The sequence below is a fragment of the Ictidomys tridecemlineatus genome, unplaced genomic scaffold (genome assembly GCF_052094955.1).
Source record: "Ictidomys tridecemlineatus isolate mIctTri1 unplaced genomic scaffold, mIctTri1.hap1 Scaffold_45, whole genome shotgun sequence".
Taxonomy (NCBI): Eukaryota; Metazoa; Chordata; class Mammalia; order Rodentia; family Sciuridae; genus Ictidomys; species Ictidomys tridecemlineatus.
In genome coordinates, this window is record NW_027522913.1 from 940821 (window position 1) to 960684 (window position 19864).

General features: G+C 55.1%; 1 pseudogene; it reads left to right on the forward strand.

The window, feature by feature from the left end:
* Nucleotides 1-2098: 2098 nt before the first annotated feature.
* On the forward strand, nucleotides 2099-19864 carry LOC144373625 (chondroitin sulfate synthase 1 pseudogene; annotated as a pseudogene).

Genomic DNA, 19864 nt, shown 5'->3' on the forward strand with positions numbered 1-19864 from the left:
AAGGAGAACACTGTGAGGGGATACATTGCACCTGGAATTGGGGGGTGGGGTCACTGGGGAGCAAGGACCCTTTCGAGGAGACCAAGCTACATAGAAACAGGGAGAGGGGAGGGTCCAGGCAGTGCCAGGATACCACAATACAAGGGGAACAGAGGGGAGGCACAGGAGAGGGCCAGAAAAATGAGCCTGAAATCACAGGACAGAAACAGGATCTTTGAGACGGGCAGCCATGGTTTCAAGCAAGGGACAACAAGGCCAAGAAATGGAGAGAAAAGTGGTAGGACCTAGGCCGGTGTCTCATGAAAACAGACAGAGTTGGGGAAGGGAGGGAGAATAGAAATGGGAGTGGGTGGCACAGGGAGAGGCTCAAAATCCAGATCCACTACTGGATGTCAGAGTTGGGGAACATGGCCTGGGATGAGGGAGGCCAAAGTGCCCAGGCAAAAGGCAGGGCTACATTTTCCCAAACAGAGCTCAAAGGTCCAAAAGGCCAGGTCAAGTCCCTGGCCCTGGTGTGCATCCTACTAAAGGGATCAGGAAAAGGGACACAGAAGGGACAGGGACAACACGAGGTCCAAAGGAAGGCACAGGGGAATAGGCCAGAGGATGCATGTTGTTGGGTTGGGGACCAGAACCCCAGCAAGGAGACCAGGCTGGGGACCTAGATGTAGTCCCATGCCAAGGCAGAGCAGGGAAGGGCAGGACTGGGCAGGTGGGCAGCACTAGGAGGAAGGCAATGTCAAGGCTCTACATGAGGTCATAGTGGGTATGGAGAGGGGCGAGAGCCAGGAACCAAGCAAGGAGTCCAGGCAATGTATGGACCTGACCCAAGATGATGAGAGACCCAATAAGCAGGGGACTGCACAAGGGGAAAGCAGGGATGAGGAGGAAGGGGCAACGTGAGGATGAGGAGACAGCAGGCGGGTGGGCGGCATAAGGGGCACTGAGGGGAACAAGGTAGGTGGCACAAGAAAGGGGCTCTCATGTCTGATCCCACACGAAGCGATGCCATGTGAAGCCATACAACATGAAGGAAAGCAGTAAGGGGCCCAGGCGAGGAGCCAGGCCCAGGGACTGGAGCACAAAGGGTCAGGGTTCTGGAGGGCTGGGTTGGGGCAGCATGCAAGGTGAGAGGGCAGGGGAGGGGAGGGAGGGAATCCAGCAGATCAAGATCCAAACAAGGCCCCATATCCATTGTCAGTGTCAGGTTTCAGGCAGCCAAAGGGGGCCAGGCCAAGGGGCAGGGCTCTGTTTCCCATAGGAGCCTTCAGGGCACAGAGACAAGCCAATTCCACTCCTCTGCCCCAGGAAAGTAGATCCTCAGGGAGGCACCTGGACCAGAGCAGGGCTGGGGAGGATAGGGAGAGGAGAGAGGGTAGATGGTGGCGCACAGGGAGGAAGCCTCAAGGCCCAGGTCCACGGATAGGGTTGGGGAGTAGGACCTGGGCTGATGGAGGCCAAAGGGCCCAGGCAAGGGGCAGGGCTACTTTTTTCCTTAGGGAGCCAGAAGGGCTAACAGGCCAGGTCCACTCCTTTGGCATGGGTGTGAATCCTGGGAAAGGGATCAGGAAAGGGTGCTTGGCAGGGACAGGAACAAAAGGAGGGCCAAAGGAGGACACAGTGGGCAGTGGGCTCAGGACAGTGGACAAGACTTGGGAAGGAAGGCAGGGGATCCAGCAGGGCACAGGCAGGCTGCAGGCCCAGGGTCACTGCCTAGTGTTAGGGTTCCAGGTGAAGGACCAAGCATCCAGGGAGAGCAAGGGGCCTAGTTGAGGAACACGGCTCTGTTTCCCATAAGGTGTCCTTGTCCAGATGAGAACCAGGGCTAAGGACCTGGCAAAAGGAGGTCTGGCAAAGGAAAGGGGCCAGGAGGAGGGCAAAGGGAGGGCACAGTGGGGGTTCATGGTAGGTGTGCAGAGGGGCAAGAGCAAGGACCCAAACCAGGTGCGGTGGCAAGGGATTCACCAGACCGACCCAGGATGAGGGACCCAAGGATCAGGAGACACATGATCGCCAGAGGAAAGCACAAGGTGAAAGTTAGAAAGAGCTGCAGGAGGTCCAGGATACAGTGGGAAGTTCAAGGGGCACGTAGGGGACCATGCTGGTGGGCCCAAGCAAGGGGCCCTTAGGTCAGACCCAATGTGAAGAGATTCCACACTACACCAAGGGACATAAGGAACATGATAAGGGGATCAGGTGAGTGGTCAGGCCCTTGTACTGGAATGCAAATGTCAGGGATAGGAAAGGCTGGATTGGGATATGGGCAGCATGCAAGGCAAGAGGGCAGTGGAGGGAAGGGAGGGGATCTCTCAGGGCTGGGTTGGAGCAAGGCGCCTGTTAATTTGCCAGGCATCAAGATTCAGGCCGCAAAGGGGATACAGGCAAGTGGCAGGGCTGTTTCCCGTAGGGAACATTCAGAGCGCAGAGGCCAGCCAATTCCGCTCCTCTGCCCCAGGTGAATAGATCTTCAATGAGGGATCTGGACCAAAGGAGGGGCAAAATTGGGCACTGTGAGGGGATACCTGTGGTGTGGAGGTTGGGATGGTGTGGTGAGCAACCAGGATCCATTTGAAGAACCCAGGCCAGAATGAATCAGGATACCACACCATAAGGGCAACAGAAGTGAGTCACAGGAGGGAGCCGGTAAAAGGGTCCTTAGCCAGGATAGAGAGGACTCGCCCCCTCAAGGCAGGAGACCCCTCCCACCTATGTGTGTTTGTGTGTTGGAGGCTCATATACAGTTGTAGCCAGGGTAGCAGGATCTGGCCCCTCCAGGCCGAGACCCTTTTCATCTGGTTGTCAGGGGGAGCTCCTAACCTGGTGCAGCCAGGGTAGAGGGAACTCACCCCTCAAAGCAAGAGATCCCCTCCTACCTGGGTGTTGCGAGGAGCTCCTATATCTCCGCAGCCAGGGTGGAGGGGACTCGCCAATCCAGGTGGCAAATACCTCCCACCTGGGTGTCAGGGGGGAGTTCCTATACCTTCGCAGGCAGGATCCAGGCGACTCTACCCTTCAGGCGGGAGACTTCTCCCACCTGGGTGTCAGGAAAGATCCTATACAGCAGCAGCCAGGGTAGAGAGGACTTGCCCTTCCAGGAGGGAGACCCCTTCCACCTGGGTGTTCCAAGGAGCTTATATACTCCCTTATCCAAGGTAGAGGGGACTTGCCTTCCAGACGGGAAACCCCTCCCATCTGGGTGTCTGGTGGAGCTTATATATCCCCAAAGCTAGATAAAGGTTACTTGCTGTACAAGGCGGGAGACCCCTCCCACCAGGGTGTCAGGGGGACGTTGTATACCGCCACAGCTATGGTAGAGGGGAACTCGCCCCTCTATATGGGAGACCCCTCCCACCTGGATGTTCAGGGGGAGCTCCTATACCGGCCAGGTAGAGGGGACTCAGCACTCCACGTGTCAGGTCCCTTCCACCTGGGTGTCTGCGGGAGCTCTTATACTGCCACAGGCAGGATAGAGGGGGCTGTACCCTCCAGGTAGCAGACTCCTCACAATTGGTTGTTATGGGAGCTCCTATACTGCAAGAGTCAGGGTGGAGGGGACTTGTCCCTTCAGGCAGGAAACCTTCCCTTACTGGGTGTGGGGGTTGGAGCTTTTATACCTCTGCAGCCAAGGTAGAGGGGACTCGTCCCTCCAGATAGGAGACCCCTCCCACCTGGGTGTGTGTTGGGGGGAGCTCCTATACCATATAGCCAGGGTAGAGGGAACTTGCCCCTTCAGGCAGGAGACCCCTCCCACCAGGGTGCTAAGAGGAGCTCCTATACCACAGCAGCCAGGGAAGTGTGGACTCACCCCTCCATTCGGGAGACCACTCCCACGTCAGTGTCTGGGGAAGCTCTTATAGCGCTGCAGCCATGGTAGAGAGGACTTGCCCCTCTAGGCAGAAGACCCCTCAAACCTGGGTGTCAGGGAAAGCTCCTACACCTCTGCATCCAGGTAGAGGGGACTGGCTCCTCCAGGAAAGAGACCCCTCCCACATGGGTATCCAGTGGGGGGCTCCTATACAGCTGCAGCCATGGTAGCAGGGACTCGCCCATCCAGACTAGAGACCCCTTTCACCTGGGTGTCTGGGGAACTCCTATACTCTGTAGGCAGGGTAGAGGGGCCTTGCCCCTGCAGGCCGGAGACCCCTCCCACCTGGATGGGAGGGCTAGAAACTGCCCCAACCAGGGTAGAGGGGACTTTTGCCTCCAGGCTGGAGACGCCTCGCCCATGGGTGTCGGGGGAACTCCTATACTGCTGAAGCCAGGCTAGAGGGGACTCGACCTTCCAGGCCAGAGACCTCTCCCATCTGGGTGTCCTGTGGGGGGGGGCTCATATACTACCACAGCCAGGGAAGCAGGGACTCGCCTCTCTAGGCTAGAGACTCCACCCACCTGTAGGTCAGGGAGCTAGTATACCGCCCCAACCAGGGTAGAAGGGACTTGCGCTTGCAGGCGGGAGACCCCTCCCTCCTGGGTATCGGAGGGGGCTCTTATATCCCTGCAGCAAGGGTAGAGGGGACTCACCCCTCCAGAGGGGAGGTCCCTCCCATCTGGGCATGTGTGTAGGAGATCCTATACTTCTGCATTTAGGCTAGAGAGGACTCCCCTATCCAGGCCGAAGACCCCTCCCACCTGGGTGTCATGTGGGGGCTCCTATACTGCTGCCGTCAGAGTAGCAGAGACTCATCTCTCCAGTTGGGAGATCCCTCCTACCTGGGTGTCAGGTAGAGCTTAATTACCACAACAGCCAGGGTAGAGGGGACTCGTTCCTCCAGGGGGAAGACCCCCTCCCATCTGGGTGTTATGGGGTGGGGGGCCTCGTATCCACTGCAGCCAGGGTAGCAGGGACTCACCCCTCCAGTCGGGAGACTGCTCGTACCTGGGTTTCAGGGAGAGCTCAATTACCACCTCAGCCAGGGTACATGGGAGTCGCCCCTACAGGAGGGAGACCCCTCCCACCTGGGAGTCCTGAGAGTTCTTATATGGCACCAGCCAAAGTAGAAGAGACTTGCGCCTCCAGGCCGAAGGCCCTCCAACCTGGGTATTGGGGTTAGCTCCTATACCGCAACAGCCAGGGTAGAGGGAACTCATACCTCCAGTCAAAAGACCCCTCCCACCTGGGTGTTGGGGAGCTCATATACCTCTGCAGCCAGGCTAGAGGGGACTCGCCCCTCCAGGCAAGAGACCCCTTCAACCTGGGTGTCGGGGGGAGCTAGTATACCACCCCAACTTGGGTAGAGGGAACTCGCCTCTCCAGGCAAGAGATCTCTCCCACCTGGTGTCTGGGGGGTTGGGGCTAGTATACAGCTGCAGCCGGGGTAGCAGGGACTCGCCCCTCCAGGTGGAGACCCCTTTAAGCTTGATGTCTCAGGGAAGTACTATACCTCCTCAACCAGGGTAGAAAGGACTCGCCCCTCCAGGCGGTAGACCCTTCCCACCTGGGTGTTGGGGAAGCTCATATCCTGCTGAAGCCAGGGTAGAGGTGACTCGCCTCTCCATGCAGGAGACCACTGCCATCTAGTTGTTTCAGGGAGTTCCTTTACTGCCACAGCCAGAGTAGAGGGGACTCGACCCTATGGGCAAGAGACCCCTCCCACCTGGGTTTCTGGTGGGCAGGCTCCTATACTGCCCTAGCCAGGATAGAGGGTACTCTCCCTTCCAGGTAGGAAAACAATTTCACCTGGGTGTCTGTAGCAGCTTGTATACCCTCAGAGCCAGAGTATAGGGGACTCGCCCCTCCAGTTGGTAGGCCCTCCAACCTGGGTGTCAAGGGGAGCTCATATATTGCCACAGCCAGGATATAGGAGACTAGCCCCTCCAGGTGAGGGACCCCTCCCACCTGGGTGTCTTGGTGAGCTGATACACCGCCTCAGCTAGGGTAGAGGGGCCTTCATGTCCAGGCGGGAGGCCCCTCCCACCTGGGTTTTTGGGGGGAGTTTGTATCCTGCTGCAGCCAGGGTTAAGGGGACTGGCCCCTCCAGGCTGGAGACACCTCCCATCTGGGTGACTCCAGGAGCTCTTAAACCTCTGCAGACAGGGTAGAATGAACTCACCCTTCCAGTCCGGAGACCCCTCCCACCTCTATGCCTCTATGTGTGTGTGGGGGAGCTCCTTTACCTCTGCGACCAGGGTAGAGCAGACTTGCCCCTCCTCTCCAAGCGGAAGACTCCTTTCACCTGTGTGTCCCTATGAGCTCCTATAGCTCAGCAGACAGGGTAGAGGAGACTCTCTCCTTCAGGCGGAAGACCACTCCCAACTTGGTGTCTAGGTGAGCTTGTATTCAGCCTTAGCCAGGATACAGCGGACTCACCCCTCAAGGCAGGAGATACCTCCCAACTGAGTGTGTGTGTGTTGGGGGGGGAGCTCCTATACCACTGTAGCCAGGGTAACAGGGTCTCCACTCTCCAGGTGGGAGACACCTTTCACCTGTGTGTCTGGGGAAGCTCATATCCCACTTCAGCCAGGGTAGAGGGGACTCACCTCTCTAGGCAAGAGAACTCTCCCACCTGGGTGTTGAGGGCGGCCCGGGGCTCCATTACTGCCGCAGTCAGGGTAGAGTGGACTTATCCCTTCAGGCGGAGACCCCTTTCACCTAGGAGTCAGGGGGAGCTCATATCCCACTGAAGCCAGGGTAGAAAGGACTCACCCCTCTAGGCGGGAGACCTCTCCCACCTGGGAATTGGGGGAGCTCAGATACTGCCACAGCCAGGCTAGAGGGAACTTGCCCTTCTAGGCCAAAGACCCCTTCCACTTTGGAGTTGGGGAAAGCTCTTATACGGCTGCAGTCAGGATAGAGGGGAGACCCCTCTTTTACCGCTGCAGCCAGGGTGTCTGGGGGAGGTAGTATACCGCTTCAATCAGATTAGAGGTGTCTGGCTCCTCCAGCGGGAGACCCCTCCAACCTGAGTATCCGTAGGATCTTGTATATCACATTAGCCAGAATAGTGGGAACTTGCCTCTCTAGGCAGGAGACCATTCCAATATGGGTGTCTGCAAGCTCTTATGCCCCCGCAGCCAGGGTAGAGGGGACTTGCCCCTCCAGTCAGGAGACCCCTCTAACCTGGGTGTTGGCGGGAGAGTTTCTATACTGCAGCAGCCAGGGTAGAGGAGACTTGCCACTCAAGGTGGGGAAACCTCTCACACCTTGGTGTGTGTGGTGGGGGGGGAGCTAATATACCACTCTAGCCAGGGAAGAGAAGACACACCCCTGCAGGCGGGAGATCCCTCTAAATTGGTTTTCATGGGTAGCTCCTATACCACAGCAGCCAGGGTAGAAAAGACTCGCGCTCCAGGCCGGAAACCCTTCCCACCTGGGTGTGGTGGTGGTGGTGGTGGGGAGTTTGTATACTGCTGCAGCCAGAGTAGTGGGGATTCGCTTATCCAGGCAGGAGACTCCTCTTGACTGGGTGTTGCATGGAGCGTGTATACCACCTTAGCCAGGATAGAGGAGATTCACCCCTCTAGGCAGGACACCCCTCCACCTCGGTGTCATGGGGAGCTTGTATACTGGAGCAGCCTGGGTACAGGGGACTCGCCCCTCCATGTGGGACACCTCTCCCACCTGGGTGTGTGTGTGGGGGCTCTTATACCTCTGCAGCCAGGGTAGGGTGCACTCGCCTCACAAGGCAGGACACCCCTTCCACCTGGGTGTCAGGGAACGCTAGTATACCACCACAGCAAGGGTAGAAGAGACTAGCCTCTTCAGGTGGGAACCCTTCCACCTGGGTGTCCGGGTGAGCTTATACACTGCTGCAGTCCGGGTAAAGGGGACTCGCCAATCTAGGCAGGAGATCCCTCCCACCTGGGTGTTGGCAGAAGCTCCTATAGCACTGCAGCCAGGTTGGAGGGGACTGGCCCCCCAACGGAAGACGACTCCCACCTGGGTTTCTGGGGGAGCTCATATATGGCTGCAGCCAGGGTAGAAGGGACTCACCCTTCCAAGTGGGAGACCTGTCCCACCTGGGTTTCGAGAGGAACTCATATACCACTACAGGCAGGGTAGAGGATACTGACACCTCCATAGGAGACCCCTTTCACCTGAGTGTCAGGGGGAGCTCTTATACCGCCGCAGCCAGGGTAGAGGGGACTCACACCTCCAGTCGGGAGACCCCTGTAACCTGAGTGAAGCGGGAGTTCCTATACTGCCACAGCCAGGGGAGAGGGGACTTGCCCTTCTGGGTAGGAGATCCCTCCCACCTGGGTGTCTGGGGAGAGCTCCTATACTTCAGCAGCTAAGATCTCCCTAAAGGCAGGAGACCCCTTCTATCTTGGTGTTGATGTGAGCTAGTATACCACCCCAGGGAGAGTAGAGAAGAGACCCGTCTCACAGGAGTGTCAGGGTAGGGGAGCTAATATAATGCTACAGCCAGGGTAGTTGGGACTTGCTCCTCCAAGAAGAAGACTACTTCCACCTAGGTGTCTGTGTGTGTGTGGGGGAGGACTCCCAAACAGCTGCATCCAGGGTAGCAGAAAATCGCCCCTCCAGAAGGGAGACCACTTTCACCTGGTTGTCAGGGGAAGCTTGTAACCAGCCCCAGCCAGGGTAGAGGGGACTCGCCCCTCCAGGCAAGAGACCTCTCCCACCTTGGTATGGGGGGAGTTCATATACCTCTGAAACCAGGGTAGAGGGGATTCTCTCCTCCCAGGCGAAAGACCCCTCCAACCAGGGTGTCTTGGGGAATGCTTATGTCTCTGTAGCCAGGGTAGAGGGGACTCGCCTCTCCAGGCTGGAGACCTCTCCCACCTCCATGTCTGGGGAGAGCTCCTATACCATAGCTGGGGTAGAGGGGACTCACCCCTAAAAGCAGGAGACCCCTCCATCCTTGGTATGGGGGGGCTAGTATACCGCTCCAGCCAAGGTAGAGAAGACTCACCCCTCCAGGCGGGAGACCCCTCCCACAAGTATGTCAGGGTAGGGGAGCTCATGTACTGCTGCAGGCAGGGTAGAGGGGACTCGCCTCTCCAGGAGGGACATGCCTCCCAACTGTGTTTGGGGGGAGCTTATATACCGCCTTAGCCAGGGAATAGGGAACTTGCCCCTCCAAGTGGGAGGCACCTCCCACCTGGGTGTCTGGTGGAGCTTGTATATCTCCCCAGCTATGATAGAGGAGACTTGCTGCTTCAGGCTGGAGACCCTTCCCCTCTGTGTATCAGGGGGAGCTCTTATACCACCACAGCCATGGTAGAGGGGACTCGCCCTTCCAGGGGGGAGACCCCTCCCACTACCTGAGTGTTGAGGGAGGAGCTCCTATTCCTCTGCAACCAGGGTGGAGGGAACTCGCCCCTTCAGGAGGGAGACCCCTCCCACCTGGTGTCAGGGGACGCTCTTATATTGTCACAGTCAGGGTAGAAGTGATTCGCCCCTCCAGGTGTGAGACCCCTTATACCTGGGTATCCAGGAGAGCTCCAAAACCACCAAAGGCCGGGTAGAGAGTACTTTACCCTCGAGCCGGGAGACTCCTCAAACCTGGTTGTCATGGGAGCTCCTAAACCACAGCAGCCCAGGCTAGAGGGGATTCGCCCCTCCATGTGGGAGACCCCTCCCACCTGGGTATGCGTGGAAGCTCCTATAACACCATAGCCATGGTAGAGGGGACTCACCCCTCCATGCAGGAGACCCCTCCCACCTGGGTGTCTGGGAGAGCTTGTATCCACTGCAGCCAGTGTAGAGCGGACTTGCCCCTCCAAGTGGAAGACCCATTCCACCTGGGTGTCAGGGGGGGCTCATATACCGCTGCAGCCAGGGTAGAGGAGAGTTGCTCCTCCAGGCCAGAGACCACTCACATCTGGGTGTTGGGGGTCAGGTATAAAGTTGCAGCCAGGGTAGCAGGGACTGGCCCCTCCAGGAGGGAGACCCCTTTCACCTGGTTTTCAGGTGGAGCTCTAATCCTGCCACAGCCAGGGTAGAGCAGACTCTCCCCTCTAGGCAAGAGACCCTTCCCACTTGGGTGTGGGGAGGGGCCACATATAAAGCTGCAGCAAGGGTAGCAGGGACTCGCCCCTCAAGGCAGGACACCCCTTTCACCTGGGTGTCTGGGGGAAATCATATAACTCTACAGCCAGGATAGAGGGGACTTGCCTCTCCAGGTGGGAGGACCCTCCCAACTTGGTATCTGAGGGAGCTAATATGATGCCCCAACCAGGGTAGAGGGGAGACTCGCACCTTCAGGCAGGAGACCCTTCCCACCTGAGTGTCCAGGGGAGCTCATATACCACCGCAGCCAGGGTAGCAGGGACTCGCCCCTCCAGGCAGGAGTCCCTTTCCACCTGGGTATTAAGGGAAACTTCTATACTGCTGCAGGCTGTGTAGAGGGGACTCTAGCTCCAGGCTAGAGACTCCTCACACTTGGTTGTCATGGGAGCTCCTACACTGCGGCAGCCAGGGTACAGTGGACACGCCCCTCCAGGTAGGTGACCCCTCCTATCTGGCTATGAGGGGGCTGCTCTTATACTTCTGCAGACAAGATAGCGGGGACTCGCCTCACTAGGCAGGAGATCTCACAACCTTGTCGTCAGGGGAGCCCATATACAGCTGCGGGCAGGGTAGAGGGGACTTACCACTCCAGGCGGGAGACCCCTCCCACCTGTGTTTCTAGGGGAGCTTGTATACCGCCTTAGCTAGGCATGAGGGGACTTGCCCCTCCAGGCGGGAGACACCTCCCACCTGGATGTCTGGGGGAACCTGTATATCTCTGAAGCCAGGGTAGAGGGGACTCTCTGCTCCAGGAGGAAGACACTTCCCAACTGGGTGTCAGGGGGAGGTCCTATATCACCACAGACAGGGGGTCCTATATCACCACCTCCAGGGGGGAGACCACTCCCATCAGGGTGTATGTGTGGGGGGAGCTTGTATACCACCTTAGCCAGGGTAGAGAGTATTTACCCCTCCAGGCGGGATACCTCTCTCACCTGTGTGTTGGGGAGAGCTCATATACCACCGCAGCCAGTGTAGAGGGTACTTGCCCCTCCTGGCAGTAGACCCCTCCCACCATGGTGCCAGGGGGAGCTTGCATACAGCCACAGCCAGGGTAGAGGGGACTCCCTCTTCCATGCAGGAGACCACTCCCGCCTGGGTGTCTGTGGGAGCTCATACACTGCCATATCCAGAGAAAGGGGACTAGCTCCTCCAGACAACATAGCTCTCCCACCTAGGTTTCCCAGATTGTATTCTGCCTTAGCCTTGGTAGAGGGGACTTGCCTCTCAGGCGTCAGACCACTCACACCTGGGTGCCCGGTGGGAGGGGTCATATATGGCTGCAGCCAGGGTAGCAGGGAATCGCCCCTCCAGTAGGGGAACCCTCCCACCTGTGTGTATTGTGAAGCTCCTATACCTCTGCAGCCAGGGTAGAGGGGACTCGCCCCTCCTGTTGGTAGACCCCTCTAACTTGGGTGTTGGAGGAGAACTTGAATACTGCTGCAGCCAGGGACACCTGGGTGTCCTAAGAACTCTCATATGGCACCAGACAAAATAGAGAGGATTCACCCCTCCAAGTGAGAGACTGCTCCAACCTGAGTGTAGTGGTGAGCTACTATACCTCCAAAGCCAAGGTAGAGGAGACTCGCCTCTCCAGGCAGAAGACCACTCTGACCTAGGTGTCAGGGGAAAATTGTATACCAACTTAGCCAGGATAGAGAAAACTCGCCCCTCCAGGCGGGAGCCCCTTCTCACCTGGGTGTCAGGGAGAGCACATATACCACCGCAACTCAGTTGAGGGTACTTGCCCCTCCAGGTGGGAGACCCCTCCCACCAGGGTGCCAGGGGAAGCTACTATAAACCAGCAGCCAAGGTAGAGGAGACTCGCTGCTCCAAGCAAAAGACCCCTCCCACTTGGGAATGGGGGGGACTCATATACTGCCACCACGAGGGTAGAGGGAACTCGCCCCTCTAGGCAGGAGATCCCTCTGTTCTGGGTGTCTGAGGGAGCTCATATACCTTCTGCAGTCAAGGTAGAGGGGCCTCATCCCTCCAGGCAGAAGACCTCTCCCACCTGGGTGTCCTGGACCGGCTCCTATGCGGCTGCAGCCAGGGTAGAAGGGAGTCACCCCTCTTGGCCAGAGACCCCTTTCACCTGTATATCCAGGGGAGCTCCTAAACCGCCGCATGCAGGGTAGAGGGGATGCTACCCTCCAGGCGGCAGACTCCTCATACCTGGTTGTCTCGGTAGCTGCTATACAGCAGAGCCAGGGTAGTGGGGGTTAGCGCCTCCAGGCAGAAGACCCCTCCCACCTAAGGTATTCGGCCTTAGCCAGTGTAGAGGGGACTAGCCCCTCCAGGAAGGAGTCCTCTCCCACATGGGTGTCTGGGAGGGGGGCTCATATATAGCTGCAGCTGGGGTAGAGGCAACTCGCCCCTCTAGGCGGAAGACTCCTCCCACCTGGGTTTCAGGGGGAGTTCTTATATCGACACAACCAAGGTAGAGGGGACTCACCCCTCCAGGCAGGAGACCCCTTCCAACAGGGTTTCAGTAAAAGCTAATATACCACTGCAGCCAGGGTAGAGGGGACTCACCCCTCCAGTCGAGAGATCCCTCTCACTTAGGTGTCAGAGAGAGAGAGCTCCTATACAGTCAAAGCCAGGGTAGAGGGTAGTAGCACCTCGAGGCAGAAGCCCCCTCCCACCTAGGTGTTGGGAGGAGGTCATATACTGCTGCAGCCAGGGTAAAGGGGACTTGCCCCTCCAGGCCAGAGACCCCCTTCACCTGGGTGTCGGGGGTGCATAAAACAGACTCAGTGAGGGTAGAGGGGACTCGCCCCTCCACTCGAGAGACCCCTCCCATCTGGGTGTCCAGGAGAGCTCCTATAAAGCTTCAGCCAGGCTAGAGGGGACTTGCCCCTCCAGGCAGGAGACCCCTCCCATATGGGTGTCTGAGGGGCTCCTATATTCCTGCCACCAGGGTAAAGGGGACTCTTTCCTAAAGGCAGGAGGCCACTCCCACTTGGGTGTCTGGGTGGGGGATCCCATGTACCGCTGAAGCCAGGGTAGTGAGGACCCACTTCTCAAGGCAGGAGACCCCTCCCACCTGGGTGTCTTGGGAAGTTGGTATACAACCTTAGCCAGGGTAGAGGGGACTCTCCCCTCTAGGCGGGAGACCCCTCCTACTTGGGTGTCTGAGGGGCTCCTATACCTCTGCCTCCAGGATAGAGGGGATTTTTCCCTTCAGGCGGGAGACCCCTCCCACCTGAGTGTATGAGTGGGATATACCATATACCCCTGAAGCCAGGGTTGAGGGTACTTGCCCCTCCAGGCAGGAGACACCTCCCACCAGGGTGTCATGGGGATCTCTTATACCTAGCAGCCAGGGTAGACAGGACTCGCCCCTCCAAGTGAAAGATCCCTCCCATCTGCGTTTGGGGGGAGTTTGTATACTGCCTCAGCCAGGATCGAGGGGACTAGCTTCTCCAGGAAGGGTGTCACCCTTCCCACCTGGGTGTCAGTGAAAGCTAGTATACCACCACACCCAGGGAAGAGAGGACTAGCCCCTTCAGGCGGGAGACCCCTCCCATTTGGGTATTGGGGAAGAGCTTTTATGCAGCCAGGGCAGAGGGGACTCGCCCCTTCAGGGAAGAGGCCCCTCCCACCTTGGTGACTGGGAAGCTCATATACCTCCACAGCCAGGATAGGGTGCACTTGCTCCTCAAAGCAGGAGACCCCTCCCACTTGGGTGCCTGGGGGAACTCTTATACCTCTGCAGCCAGGGTAGAGGGGATTCGCCCCTCCAGGCGGGAGACCCTTCCTTTCTGGGTGTCAGAGGGGGCTCTTGTACCCCTGCAGCCAGGGTAGAGGAAACTTGCCCTTCCAGGCGGGAGACCCCTCTTACCTGGGTGTCTTCAGGAGCTTGTATACTGTTGCAGTCAAGGTAGAGCGGTCTTACCCCTCCTGGTAGAAGATCCTTCCCCACTGTGTGTCGTGGTGAGCTCTTATACCGCTGTAGCCCCAATAGAGGAGACTAGCTCCTCCAGGCATGAGACTTCTCCCACGTTGGTGTCAAGGTGATCTTGTATTCAGCCTTAGCCAGGGTAGAGGGGACTCTAACCTCAAGCAGGGAGACCCCTCTCACCTGTGTGTGGTGGGTGGGCTTGTATACAGCTGTAGCCAGGGTAGCAGGGACTCGCTCCTCCAGGCTGTAGACCCCTTCCAACTGGGTGTTGGGGAGCTAGCATACTGCCCCATGTGGTAGAGAGGACTCACATCTCCAGGCAAGAGACCTCTCCCATCTGGGCATCGCGCAGAGCTCATATACCCCCGCAGCCAGGTAGAGGGTACTTGCCCCTTCAGGCGGGAGACCCCTTCCACCTGGGTGTCTGAGTGAACTCTTATACCCTCTGCAGAGAGGGTAGACGGGCCTTGCCCCTCCAGGGAGGAAACCCCTCCCACCTGGGTGTCACTGGAATTTTGTATACCACCTTAGCCAGGGTAGAGGTGATTGGCGCCTCCAGGCGGGAGACTCCTTCCCCCATGTGTCCGGCATACTCAGATACCACCACAGCCAGGATAGAGGGTACTTGCCCCTCCATGCGAGAGACCTCTCCATCTAGGTGTCTGGGGGATTTTCTACACCGCTGCAGCAAAAGTAGAGGGGATTCGACCCTCTAGGCAGGAGACCCCTCCATCCTGATGTTGGGGGTAGCTCATATACCACTGCACCCAGAGTAGCAGGGACTCGCCCCTCCAGGTAAGAGACCCCTCCCACCTGGGTCAAGGGGGGAGCTCATATACCGCTGCAGCCATGGTAGAGGGGACTCACCCCTCCAGGCGGGAGACCCCTCCCACCTGAGTGTCTAGGGGAGCCCCTACACCATCGCAGGCAGGAGACCCCTTCCATTTGGGTGTCAGGGGGAGCTCATATACTCCCGCAGCCAGGATAGAGTACTTGCCCCTCTAGATGGGAGTCACCTCCAACCAGAGTGCCTGGGAGCCCTTATGTGGCACCAGCCAAAGTAGAGGTGACTGGCCCCTCCAGGTGGGAGAGCCCTCCCACTTGGGAGTTGGGGTGAGCTAGAATACTTCCCCAGCCAGGGTAGAAGGCCACTCGCCCCTCCAGGCAGGAGAGCCCTCTCACTGGGTGTTGGGGTGCTCATATAGAGGTAGAGGTTGCTTGCCCTCCATGTGGGAGACCTCTACCACCTGGCTTGTATACTGCCGCAGCCAGGTTAGAGAGGACTCACCCCTCCATATGGGAGATGCCTCTCATCTGGGTGTCTGGGGAGCTCATACACAGCTGCAGCCAGGGTAGAGGGGACTCACCACTCTAGGCGGGAGATCCTTCCCATTTGGATGTCAGGGGGAGCTCCTATACTGCTGCTGCCAGGGTACAGCAGACTTCCCCCTCTAGTGGGAAGACCTTCATATACTGTAGCAGCCAGGGTAGAGGGGACTCGCCCCTCCAGGCAAGACACGCCTCCCACCTGGGTATAGGAGTGGAGATCTTATACAACTGCAGCAGTGTAGAGGAGACTCGCCCCTGATGGCGGGAGACCCATTTCTTCTGGATTTCTGGGAGTTGTATACAGCCTTAGCCAGGGTGGAGGGAGAAGTGACCATGTGCCCCCCTCCCTCATGCAAGACCACATAGGAAATTCTTTCTAAGGAAAGGTATGTATGGCTAGAGGTGGGAGGAAATGCCAGAGAAAACTGTGTAGGTATCTTTAGAGGACCCTAGGATAGAGAAGCCTTCCCAGGGATGACTTCTGGACAGTGATAAATAGTCCTCTGAGATTAGCAGGAGGCACATGCAGTCATGCTGGGAGAAGGAAATAGTTCCTAGGAGCCCCATCTTCTCACACTGTGCTCTCTCCTACAGCATCTGGACCTTAGCATGTTCTCCCTAAGGAAATTCAACCAGCATGGTCTGCCATGCTTACACATACAATCAGCCTCCTTCAGTGCATTTTACAGGTGAGGTCCTCTTGTGCTTTGGCTCTTGCCAGTGTCCTGGGGGTGACCCTGTGTTAGTCTGACCCTCAGAATGTGGTTACTGCAACCTCAGACAAAGTTTAAACTCTCCTGATGCCCATTCCTCCTGTTCACTCCCAGGACTGGCCTCACTCCTGAACTCTGTACAACCCCAGCTTCTCTCCTGGATTCCTCTGAATGCCCCTCCACTGCTCCTTTCTTGTTTAGGTTTCACAGAGTATCAGCCCACCTCCTGAGGACTCCAAATCTTCTGTCACTGGAGAGCCTATTGCAAGGGTGTCCAGCCTCATTCTGTGCCAGTTGTGCCAAAAGGTGTCCTGTCCTGTGTCTCAGATTGATGGCGTTGACAGAGCATGGGAAGTCATGGCAGGTCAAGTTTGTGTTACCAGGTGCATTGTTTCTGTTAGAAGAGAATCCATCAAACCCAAGCTTATCTCCCTAATGCAATATTGTAGAGAAATTGTGTGAAACTTTGTGTGGATGCAGGCTTCTTAGGTATTTAGAAACCAAGACTCATCTGTTCCATCTAATGTCATCACAGATAATGAAAGACTTCTGCCAATGGGCTGTTTTTTTACATGTGTTTTTTCCTTTGTTTTAGGTTCCTCACTGCTCCACTAGCAGCTTCCATTTTGATTGGTTTATTTATTCCCTATCATACCACTTTTGTTACCTTTTATATCCTTTTATCTATATTTGAAATTTATTTTTATAGTGGTTTCTATGTGTTTTACATCAATACCAACATATGCCTGAGTTCTATTACCACATTCCCTCTCCTCCTACCCTCATCTCTTCCTTATTGTTTATGATGCTGTTGTCACAATTATGATGTGCACACTGGAATTTCTGTGTTCATTTCCATTATTGATTCAAACTATGAAATTTTTTCTCCTGTTTTTAATTTATAATATAATATGTTAGAAACTAAAATACAAGGATATGTCATTGTTAGGATTTATGTTCAGCTATGTAAGTACCTTTAGCAGAGATATTAATTTCCCAGGTTCTCAAGTTCCCATCTCTTACCCTTCTTAATTCTTAGGACTCCCCTCAGTATTTCATGCTGGGCAGAACTACAAGAAACACTAATGTGCTCTGCAACTGTCCCATTTGTGGTGGTCAGATCTTCTTTACTGTGACCATTTTACGTGACAGGAACAAGTTATAGGAGGGCAGATTAATTTTTGGCTCATGGCTTCACAGGTCCCCATAAGCTTCTGACTCTATCACAGAAACAGCATGATAGAAAGTCATAGTGGAATATGTAGAAAAATAAAACTAGACCCTATTTCTAACATTGCACAAAAATTAACTCAAAATAAATCAAAGGGCAATGGTGAGCCATGTGCACCAGCAGCAGCAGCAGTCTAGGCCACATGGAGAACAGGGGTGGAGCCTGCCGGGGCACCATAAGGACAGGGCCAAGATCTCTGAGCAGGTGCCATTGCCAATGAATTTTCATTGGCCCCACACTTCTTTGCCAAAGCTTGAATAGTCATGGTGGCCTTGCTCAGGAGAGGCAGCTTGCATGAGCAGGGCATGTTCCCTTCTTAAAGGAGCAGGTCACTGTTGTGCAGGCAGGTGTGCATAATGAAGCTTTGGCACCAGGCCTGTTATCAGCTCCAGGGTTGCCATGGGCAAGGTGTGACCAGGCTTCCTAGCATGAGGGCAACCAGTCTCTGCCGCTGGGAGCTGTGGTGGGAGGGCTTCTGAACATAGGCGGTAAAAGTGGCCCTATAGGCAGATTGGTGTGGGCATCGCTCCAGGCAAGTTAGCAAGCCTAGCTCTGCTTGTTGCCTCATATCTGACTCCTGCTGGGCTTTGGGCTGGCCACACAGGCTTGTCCTACCCCGTGCTTCAGAGCTGAAACCAGTGGGTTAGTGGTGCCATACTAGCCTGAAGGACTGCTGGTGGGCAAAAGGATCCCAAGCCTGTGGGGCACAAGAAAATGTCTGTAGGGCACAGCTATGACCACAAGGCTTGGCCCAGTGGCAGCCTCGCATGACAGGAAACTTCTCTTTGTGGGAGTCATGACCACCCAGAAATACTTCAGACTCCTGCTGTGGCTGCCTTCAGAATACGACCTAAAACAATTTCTGGGAAAGTGGAGTTTTTCTCTAGTGAGTGTTAAGACACACCTGTACCATTTCCAATTGTGCCACTATGGGGTGTGGATGGCACTTACCCACCCCAGAAGACTTTCATGATACTCGAGTATATGCTTGAGCACTGCTTGGACAGTGATCTGGAAGTAGATGATGATCTTTACATCAACAGAGATCATCTGAAGAGTTTCCTGAGGAGTTTAAATATCATTGAGTCCCTGCTCTTCAGGCAGACAGGACTGAGCACTACAGAAATGTTTTGGGTCTTGTGAGATATATCAGCTTTTTTTTAATGAGCATTCTGAACAGAACAAGAAGGTGTACATCTGAGATCTCCAGAACAGTAAGATTCACTAAGCTATCATGCTCACCCTGAACAAAAACCCAAGATACCAGTACAAACTGCACAGCTACATTCTCAGTTGCCAAATTACAGAGCAGAGTTATCACACAATTCAGATCCACTGAGAAATCATCCTAATGAGCAAATACAGCAACACATAGATGCGTAGAGGACCATGCATAGGAATTCCTGCTTCCTTCATGAGGTTTCAGTTCTGCCCTCAAGAGGAAGTTCTGCAATGAGAATTTCTGACTGGGAAGAATTTGTGTTTGGCTGTGGACCGTTAGCCACCCTGTACCCCTCCCTCCCAAGAAGAATGGACTCAGCCTAGATAGAAGCCTTGGTTGACATTATCATGTAGGTAGTAGAAATGATCAAGGCCACCACCAAGACCCGGATATGCATCATGGACTTCAAGGAGATCTGGAGTGGCTATCGCCCTGTGGTGAATCCCATGTATGGGGCAGAGTACATTCTGAACCTACTGCTTGTACACAGGAAGTATAAAGGAAAGATGTCAGTTGCTGTGAGGAGGCATGCAGACCTACAGAATATTTTCAGCAAGATCCAGTTAGTGGAGCATGAGGAACTAGAAACTCAGGAGCTGGCCAACAGAATCAACCAGAAGTCTGGATACCTGTTCTTCCTCTCCAATTCCCTGAAGTAGCTTTTTCCCTTCTAGTTCCCTGGATCCAAGAACAAACACAAAGAGGTCAAAGATGAAAATGTCATATACTGGTGCCATTATCTGGACATTTTGACATGTTTGTGAGGTTTCTGGAAAACTTAGGAAAGACATGTCCCACCCCAAGTCAGCACGCCAAAGTGGTTGTACTACTTTTTAATTCTGATTCCAACCCTGATAAGGCCAAACTAGTGGAACTGATGAGAAATTATAGCAGGAAGTACCCTAAAGGTGATCTGAAGGTTTTGCCTTCGTCTTCAGAATTTTAAATTATTCTGGCCCTCAGGGTAAGATCTTCCCATTTCATAATAAATCTTTGCACTTCTTCTGTGAAGTTGACCTGGTGTTTACCATGGAACTCCTGCAACAGTGTTGAGCAAATAGAGTTTGGGGCCAATAAACATATTCCACAATCATCTTTAGACAGTATGATTGAAAGATTATTTATGATGGGAAAGTTCCCAGAGACAACCATTTTTTTTTCCTTTTACTCAAAAACTGGCTTCTGGAGAAACTATGGGTTTGGCATTACTTGTAATTATAAGGGACATCTTGTCCAAGTGGGTGGCAATTTCCATCCATGGCTGGGGCTGAAGGATGTGGACATTTTCAATAATGTTCTCCAAGTATATTTGAAGATGTTAAGAATCCATTAGGTAGGAGTAGTGCATGTCCAACACTCTGTCTTCCATGACTCCAATCTGGATCCCAAACAATACAAAGTGTGCTTGGGGTCCAAAGCATCATCACATGGTTCCATGCAGCAATTAGCTGAAATGTGACTGGAGATAAATGATCCAAGTTACAGTAGCAGCTAG